This window comes from Halichoerus grypus, chromosome 6 (genome assembly GCF_964656455.1).
Source record: "Halichoerus grypus chromosome 6, mHalGry1.hap1.1, whole genome shotgun sequence".
Classification (NCBI taxonomy): Eukaryota; Metazoa; Chordata; class Mammalia; order Carnivora; family Phocidae; genus Halichoerus; species Halichoerus grypus.
Window position 1 is genome coordinate 1,059,850 of NC_135717.1, and position 9,247 is coordinate 1,069,096.

Genomic DNA, 9,247 nt, shown 5'->3' on the forward strand with positions numbered 1-9,247 from the left:
CCCAGGCAACCAGGCTCATCCTCTCAGAACCCACATCTGATGATGGGGCTCTTCCTCCCAACACCCAGAGCCATGAGGAAAACCCCAGATAAACCCAGATCGAGGGGCATTCTGCAAAACACCCAGCTGGTACGCCTCAAAACTGCTGACGTCATCAAAGCGAGGAAAGTCAGGAAACGGGAGCCCAAGGAGCCATGACGCCATGTCACGGGGGATCCTGCACGGGGTCCTCGAGCAGAAAAGGGGGTGAGGGAAACAGGACATCTGAGTAATGCGCGGGCTGTACTTCTGGGCATGCACCTGCCTGGTCACCCAGAGGTGACCCGCGGACCACAGGGTGGGGGGACGCCACGTGTTGCGCGGGTAACCTCCATGCTGTCTCTGCAACTTTTCCGTAAACCTACAGTATCCTAAAATAAAAAGTTTATTTTAAAAAGAGAGAGAGCGCGTACAAGAGATCTGCTTGAAATACGGAGAAACGTTGACATCTGTTTCATCGTGGTGGCGGGTTAATGGGGGATCTGCTATATTGTTTTCTGCACTCCTCTGTGTGTAGGAAACGTTTCATAACTAAACACGTAAGAAAAAACAAACCCAGATCTAGCGCATCACCCTGGCCTGACGCCCTCCCGGTTCTCCAGGGAGCCCTTAGCGTCAAGTCCCAAATCCTTAACCCAGCCCACGCGGTGCACGGGGACCCTCCCGCGGGCACGCTGCCTCTGGCACCACCCAGGGCTGGCGCCTTCCGGTCGCCCTGCTCCGGCCCCTGGACCAGATCCCAGCCTGCAGCTCTCGTGGGTCCGGCGCTGGGAGGGAGGGTGCCGGGTCCTGCCCCCACGGGGTCGCCTCACCAGAGGTCACTGCACCATCCCCGCTCGGCTGACTGCTCTGGGTGGGACCCACAGTCAGGGCTCTCTCCCACACCGGCAGGGAGACCGAGGCCGAGAACGGAAGGAGCCTCTCCCAGGGGCTCAGGGACAGCTCAACCAACATTTGCTCCGTTTGTCTTGTAAAACTCACATTTCACAGAAACACCCACATGTGAACATGCGTGTGTGCACGTGCACACGGGTGTAATCACGAGTGTGCACACGCCAGGGCTGGGGGTCTGTGGTGGGCTGCTGGCCAGGTCTGCGTTACTTACAGCACACACGTGTGATGTGCCGGGAGCCACAGCCTGATGCACGGTGGGGCACGTATGGGACACACTCCCCGCCGGGCAGCATGAGGACGGGCAGAGTGCTTTATTCCCATGTGGACGCACACGCGTGTGCGAGGGCAGGCTGGCCGCGGTGGGCGTGCCGCACTGGAGACAGCACGCAGGCGTGGCTGGTGCACACAGTGTGTGACATGCGCCGGGTCTATGTTTCCAATGCGATCAATACATAGCATCAGGGACACCATAGTAATCAATCGATCGAGGGATCAGTCAGTTGATTCATTCAGCAAAATTATGTTGAGCCCTGCTATGTGCCAGGCCCTGGGGATACGGCAGTGAAGGGATCCAGTCCCGCCATCATGAGACTTTCATCCTGTGTGTTTGGGGTGGGGGGGCTCTCACAATAAACCAGCAAACGCGCGATGTCCTGACTGGAGGTGGCCCTGTACGCATAGGAACGCAGGAGGGAGAGGGGATGGGAAGTCCCGTGGGGAGTACGGGAGGCCTCAAGGAGCTGAGGGAGCCAAGCAAGTACTCCAGGAAAGCAACATTCCAGGCAAGGAATAGCAGGTGCAAAGGCCCTGAGGCACGGGCACGTCTGCCCTGTTTGAAAACAGCAGAGAGGCTGGCATTGCTGGAGCAGAGTAAGGGGCACCAGGAGACTGGTGAGGGGGGCTACTAACCCCACGGCCTCCTGGATGACAAGCCCTACAACGAGACAGCTGCAGTCCTAGGCCACAAAAGGCCAGGCTGCTGGAGTCTGATGGCTGACTGGGCGGGCAGGTCCTAGGTATCCTGAGCGCCAGCTTCCGAGGTCCTTCTGGCTTGGTGAATGTCCTCCCCCTCCCTGTCACCACAGGACCGGCAGGGAAATGGTGCGTGGGCAAGGGGTAGAGCAGGAGGGGCAGCCAATTGTCTTCAGAGTCTATGCAGCTCAACTCCCATTGTACCAAAGGGAAACTGAGGCCCAGAGAGCATAAGTATCCCCCAGATCTTCCAGAACCTCAGGACAAGCTGTTGGGACTACCTGTTGGGTCTCCTGCCTCCCTGGCCAGGTGTGGACAGGTGGGTAGGCGGGTGCAGGGCTCACCTGGTGGGCAGGTGCCCCCGGGCACAGAAGTGTATTTTGATGAGAAAACTTGGCCAAAGCACCAGCTGGAGCTGAAGGCCCTGTGAGGCCCGCTGGGCTTCCAGAAAGGGAAACCGGGGCCCAAAGAGGGCCTGCCCCTCCCCTAAGATGCTATAGTGCACCTGGGCCAGACTGGGTCCCCCACCTTCCCACACTGTCCCCCCAGTCTCGTGACAAAAAGAAATCTGGGCCGGGGGCTGCATCCCACCCTGGACTCACCCCGCCCCAACCCCCGAGGAACAATTTACCTTTCAGAGCTGGTCCAAGATATTAATTAAGATAAATCTACCTCAATTTTGAGATTCTCTTATCATGTAATTTATCAAAATTATGTTAATTATTTCTGTAGGGCAGCAAAATTATTACCTCTTTTGTGTCTGATTTGTATTAATATTCATAATTTAATAATTCAGCATCCTGGCCATCTGGTCCGGGAGCAGGCTCCCTTCCCTCCTCCGGTCCCAGCCAGAGCGTCCCCACCACGCCGTCCAGTGTCCCCACGGCCCGGCCCCCCCCATCCCCTGGCCTTCCCGCCGTCCAACCCGGTGGACGTGGCCCCTGCCCCGGGCCTGCCCACCCCGGTGGCCCCATGCCGCCCGCGGCGCCCAGAGGTTCGAGCACAGGTACGCACAGGCCATCGCCACCCCCGCTTGGCAGGTGAGCCAAGCTGAATTGACATTTTCCACACTTTGTGAGTTTTACACTGTAATTTGACATAATTAATGCCTACATTACTGCTGATAATTTAGCTAGTTAATTAAACTCGGAGGAGATAATTAAGGAAAGGCTACTGCTTGGATTGCTAATTGTTTTTGTCATTATTTCAGGGGGCCGACAGCTGCCGGCTGAGTCATCCTGTTTTGTCAGCTGACGGGTCATGTGACACAGGGGTCCCCTGGGGTCCCCCACTTCCAGGGAGGGAGGCGTGCAGCCGGCTACCTGGCTGCTGTCTGGAGCCCCGCCAAGAGCCAGGCGCTACTCGCCGGCCCAGCCCCACACGCCCTCCTCCCCCTCCTCCTTCCTCTCTTCTCCTCTCCCTCCTCCTCCTCCCTCTACTCCCTCCTCCTCCCCTCCTCTCCTCCTCCCCCTCCTCCTCCTCCCCCTCCTCTACTCCTCCCCCTCCTCTACTCCTCCCCCTCCCTTCTGCTCCTCCCCCTCTTCCCCTCCTCCTCCTCCCTTTCCCTCCTCCCCCCTCCTCCCCCTCCTCTCCTCTCCTCTCTCCTCCTCTCCCTCCTCCTGCCCTCCTCTCCTCTCCCTCCCTCCCCCTCTTCCCCCTCCTCCTCCCCCTCTTCTCCTCTCCCTCCTCCTCCCCCTCTTCTCCTCTCCCCTCCCCCTCCACCCCTCCTCTCCTCTCCCTCCCTCCTCCTCCTCCCCCTTCTCCCCCTCCTCCTCCCTCTCCTTTCCTCCCCCTCCTTCCCCTCTCCTCTCCCTCCTTCTTCTCCTTTCTCCTCCCCCTTTCCTCCTCCCCCTCCTCCCCTTCCTTCATCCCCTCCTCCCTCCTCCCTCTCCAACCCCTCAACAGAGCCCCTGCCTGAGAGTTCTGGCCCAGGGTCACACGAAGGTCAGCCTAAACAAGCCACAGGAGGAGAGATTCCTCCCGGCCTCCACATCCAGGGGGTGAAGCGTCTCTGGCAAACCGCAGCCTTCTGCAGTGGTCAGACGGGAGGTGGGACTTCCTGGGTCAGCTAGATTATCCCTCGTCACAGACAAGGCCTGGGAGGGCAGGGAGAGGGCGGGGTGGGGCGCGGACCCTGCTTCTCCAGACCTCTGAGGTCCGAGGAACAGAAGCTGTGCTTGGAGAAGTTCTCTGCGTTGTGCCCCCCGGCCAGCCCTCCCCAGGCCGCGTGCTGCACACACACCCCCGGCGCCTGGTGGCAGGCAGACCTGAGCCTGGAGCCCCCACGCCTGCCCCTGCGACCAGCCGCCGGCCGTCACCCGGGGCCCCTCCCGCACACCGCACAGCACCGTGTCCCCAGCTTCCTCCCAGGGCCTGCTCGCGGCCACACGACAGAGCCGATGCCGGCCCCATGGGAGGGCCGGGGAGCGTCAGGACGGATGCCAAGCCCAGGGCCCACGCCATCCTGGACAGGTCAGGAGGCGGGGTGACAGGGTCAGCGTCAGGTCCCCGCCTCCAAGGAGCTCCCTGTCCCAGGTGGGACTTGGGACTCACAGCGCCACAGCAGCCAGCTTGGGACCATGAGGGGAGATACGGCTGCCTTGCCGAGGCTGACAGGGCAGAAGCAGGGAAGGCGCCTGGGTCTCTGCTGATGGTCTGTTGATGTCAGTGAGCCCTGATTCAGCCAATCTAGAACGTTCTTACATGTAGGCCTCTTGTTCTGGCGGATAATAAGCCAGGTTGTTTGAGTTTCTTTAACCTGAATGTTCTGAAAGCCAAGCTGAGCATCCTAACAGTTGTGCATCCAATGGTGCAGCCCTTTATCCTTACCCACGGTGCCCCCAGCAAAAGGGGGCGGTGTCTTGCACCTGCCATCTTGTAATCATATTACCGTCTTCATGGGTGGTTTGCGGGGAGTCCTGGAAACTCAAGGTTTTCTCCTGCTAAGCCTTCTATCTCCTTTTTCACCCCTGGCAAGAGCTTCCGCTTCGATCACAAGATTGGCTTGCCCACCACGGCAAGGCTCCAGCTCGTGGAATGCTCCATCAGTCTGGCTTTGGACCAAAGTGGTCCCTTAGCAGATCCCAGAGTCCCTTCCTTGCAGCTTTCCCACTGGCCGCCTTCAATGAGACCCTCCCCTCCTCTCCTGTATGACACCGAGAGACACAAAAAGTAGTCCACTAAGCCTGGTATTGTTTTCCTACCATGTTCCCAACCTTCTGAGTTGTGGTCTGGGACCCCGGGCCTCTCGGGGTCAGCTGGGTCTCCTTTGATATGGGTGCCCCCCAGTGATCTGCTTCCCAGCCTGAAGGGCAGGGTCCCACTGCCCGGTGCCCGGCCATGTTTCCATAACTTACCACACCCCCAGTCCTGGAACCAAATTCCATAACAGCTAGGACCCTTTCATCCACACATACCAGAAAACCTGAGAAAAACTTTAAGCACAAAAGGGATTGTTACCCCTATGTAGTGGATTGAATGCTGCCCCCCAAAACATCGAGTCCACTCAGAACCTCAGAGCGCCCAGAACCCTGTATTTGGAAATAGGGTCTTTGCAGATGATCAAGTTGAGATAAGGTCATTAGGGTGGGTCCTAACCCAGTGTGCCTGGTGTCCTTCTGAAAAGGGGTCATTTGGACACAGACATGCATGCAGGGGGAAGGCTACATGCCCACCGGGGCCGAGAGGGGAGTGATGTGGCCACAAGCCCAGTATCACCCAGGATTGCCAGTGGCCACCAGAAGCCGGGAGAGAGGCTGAAACACTTGTCCTCACAGCCTCAGAAGCAACCAGGCTTGATGACACCTTGATTTCAGACTTCTAGCCTCTGGAACTGTGAGCAAATAAGTTTCTGTTATGTTGAGCCACTAAGTTTGTGGTACTTTGTTATGACAACCCTAAAGACTCATATGCCTTAAGACAAGAAATCCAGAGATAAGGAGGTTTTAGGACTGGCTAATTCAGTGGGTCACTCACTGATGTCATCAAAGACCCAGGTGTCTTCATGTTTCTGTCCTGCCATCTTCAGCATGTCAGCCATATTCCCCCTCATGGTCACAAAGTGGCTGCTGCAGCACCATGCATCCCAGGCAGGCAGGATGGTCAGCAAAGAAGAGCGTATGCCTCCCTGGTGCCTCCTATATTAGGGATGTGGATGGCCATGATTGGCTTGTACTAAGGATGATTCATTCTCTGGGCTCAGGGAGGGGGGCACATCTGAACAAAATAGGGAAAAGCAGCAGTGTCTGTGGGGATGCACGCCCAGGGCCCTGTGAGTGAGTAAGTGAGTGGCAGATGGGATTGCAACAAGAGGAGGCAGAAGGGAATGTGGTGGGGGCCGGGAGTAGGGCATGGGGTAGAAACAGGTCTGTGGGGTGGCCGGGCCGCTGATCCTCAGCCCTGCATGCTTCAGGTCCGGCCGCCCTCGTCACAGGACATCCCGGCTACTGGGATCCCAGCAGCACCACCCACAGCTGCCCCGCATCACAAGGGTGTGTCTTCAACTCACCCCTCCAGGGCTCAGCCCAGGTGGGCCCCACACCTGACAGAGCGGGCATTTGGCCTCAGCAAGTGTGCTGATTATGCCGTCCATTATGGGGTGCACTGTGCCCCCAAAAGTTGCATCTGATTCCTAGCCCTGGTCCCCGTGAACGTGAGCTTACTCGGAAGCAGGGACTCTGCAAGTGTGATGGTTAAGGGGAGGTCACGCTGGAGCGGGGTGGTGTCCTCACAGAAGAGGGGAGCATGGACATGCACGCAGGGAGGAGGGCATGCGGCCACGGAGGCAGAAGTTGGGGTGACGCAGTCACCAGCCCAGCATCACCACCAGGAGCTGGACGAGGCAGGAGGGACCCTCCCCTGGAGCCCTCAGAGGGAGCACAGCCCTGACCCCTGAGCTCACGCTTCTGCCCCGGGATGAGGAGATGATCAAGTGTGCTTGTTTGAAGCCCCCAGCCTGGCGCTCTGTTCCAGCCGCCCCAGGACACTGGGAACCCCCAAACCCACTCTCCCTGCCTCCTGGACACAGACGCCAGGGCCGGCCCCCAGCGCCTGATGCCTCCATCCACAGATGCAATCACCCCTTCCAGAAAGTTCTCCCTCGTAAATAAATGAGGTTAGAAATGGCCCATATGGAAATATAATGTTGTTAAAGCCACTGATTAAGTTTTACACAACTGTGTGAAAGCAAACGAAAAGGTTTTAGCTTTTTAATTTAAGAAAAGAGGAATATGATATAATTTCAATTTGTGATAAGATAAGATGTTCTCGATATTGCGGCTTCAATTGGATTACATCCTAATGTACTTTGTAAAGTGTCAGGCCGGCTGCAGATTAAGGTGTGTGTGTGATATTCTTTATTAACAATGTAATGGGCCACGTTTGCTCTATCCGTCTTCATCAGCATTTCCGGCCCACCTGGGAGACCTCGTTAATGCGGACTCCAAACCCCCAGGCCCAGTGGGGGAGGCTGGGAGGAGACCCCCAGGTGGACCAGCGTGCAGGCGGGGGTCCCGGGAGGCAGGGGAGGGAGGTCCCAGCCTGCACGAGGCAGCATGCGGGGGGCAAGGTCTGTGGCACGGTTGGGAGGAGGAGGGGCCGAGACCCCTGTCCTCTGGCCACAGCCCTGCTGGTGGGTTAGGAGCCTACTGGGTCCCGGGGACATGACCTGAACTCGCGTCCATGGCCCACAGAGTGTTCTGGGTACCTGGGGCTCCAGGACGCCCTGAAACCCCCTTTGGGGTCTTGATGAGCCCCCGACCCAGTGGCGTGCATAGTCCTAGGCAGGAAGCGAGGCACCTACCGGCTCCAGCAAGGCAGGCTGCTGGGTGGGCAGACCCGGCCCCCGGCCCCAGGACCTTGTCTGTGGCCACGATGAAGGGGCAGCTGGCTCTGGGGTTGGGGGGCCCAGGAGGGACACACGTGGGTGGGAAGAACCCAGCTCAGACCCAGGACACCGCCCTTTCTTCCCGGGACCCCCAGAAACATGGGTGTGGAGACAAGTCCACACAGAGATTTCGTTTGCGGGGTGACCGTGGCTCCCGCCTGGGCCCAGCCACACAGGGTCCCTGCGCCGCTGGGGAGTCTGATCTGCTGCCTGCATCCTCCCAGGTCAAGGCCAAGGGCAGCCAAACTCAGGCCCCGCCACTCCTGACATATGACCCTGGGCGCTCCTCTGTGACTCGGTTTCCCCTCTTGTCAAAGGGACAGAGTGCCACCTAACACTCCCGTTTCTGTGGAGAAACTAGGTGCCCCCCCATGGCCCCCTCTGCTAGCTCTGCCCAGGCCTGCCCCCTCTTCCTCCTGCCTCTGTCCCTGCTGTGTGACCCTGGGGAAGACCCTTCCCCTCTCTGGGCCTTGAGCCCCTTCTCTAGAATGGGAGGGGGTCACAGGAGCTGAGGTGCCGTCCGTCCATAGGAAGAGCCAAGCCAGCCTGACACCCCGCATCTGGGGGGGTCCAGCCAGGGCAGGGCCTGAGGGAGGGGGGTTGGGCCGCGTCAGTGGAGGTTGCAGGGTGAGCTGTGGCGGGGGCTGTGGGGGACGGGGTGCCCAGAGTGACCCGCTCTCCAGGACGTCCTGGGCCCCCAGAGCATGGTGCAGACCCTCACGTGGGCAGGGGGCTGAGACACCCCAGAGACCTTGAACCCCTGCCTGCCTGCGTCCCTCCGTGTCCCAGGGGCCAGGTCCAGGCCCCACCTAACTTGCTGTGTAGCTTTAGGGGGTCCCGCGGCCCCTCTGAGCCCGTTTCCTTGTCTGAGAACCGCAGCGTCTCGGGGTCTCCGGCGCCCGGTCCCTGTTGGGTGGCCCTCTGCCTCCCCCTGGTGGTGAAGAGCCTACGCGGCTGCGGGCCCGCGGCCGTGCCTGGGCAGACCTCGTGGGGCGCCCAGGTCTCCGCTGGACGGTGGGGCAGACCCGTCCAGGCCGCCCTCCACCACGCAGGTCTCACCCTGGGGCCTCTGCTGAGAAGCGCCCATGGCGCCCAGCGCCCAGGAACGACGCCAAGCCTGCGTGGCCCACTGTCCGCTGACCGCTCCGGCGGCCGACCCCTCCACTGCGGGGCCCTCCCGCCTCTCCAGTGGGGGGTCCTGCCGCGATGGGCGGGCCAGCAGGAGGCCTCGAGTTCCTCGCCTCCCCGCCACCGCCGCTGGTCCAGACACACTCCCATGACCACACGCAGCCCCTCTGTCCGTCACCAGAGGCTCAGAGAGGGCGGGGCCTGAGCCGGGCAGCAGGGGGGGGGGGACTGCAAACCCATCTCTGCACCAGGCAGCCGCCCTCCCTGTCCCACATCACACCCTGACCCCGAGTCCCCGGCTGAGACCCCCCCAGCACCCCGTAAACGCAG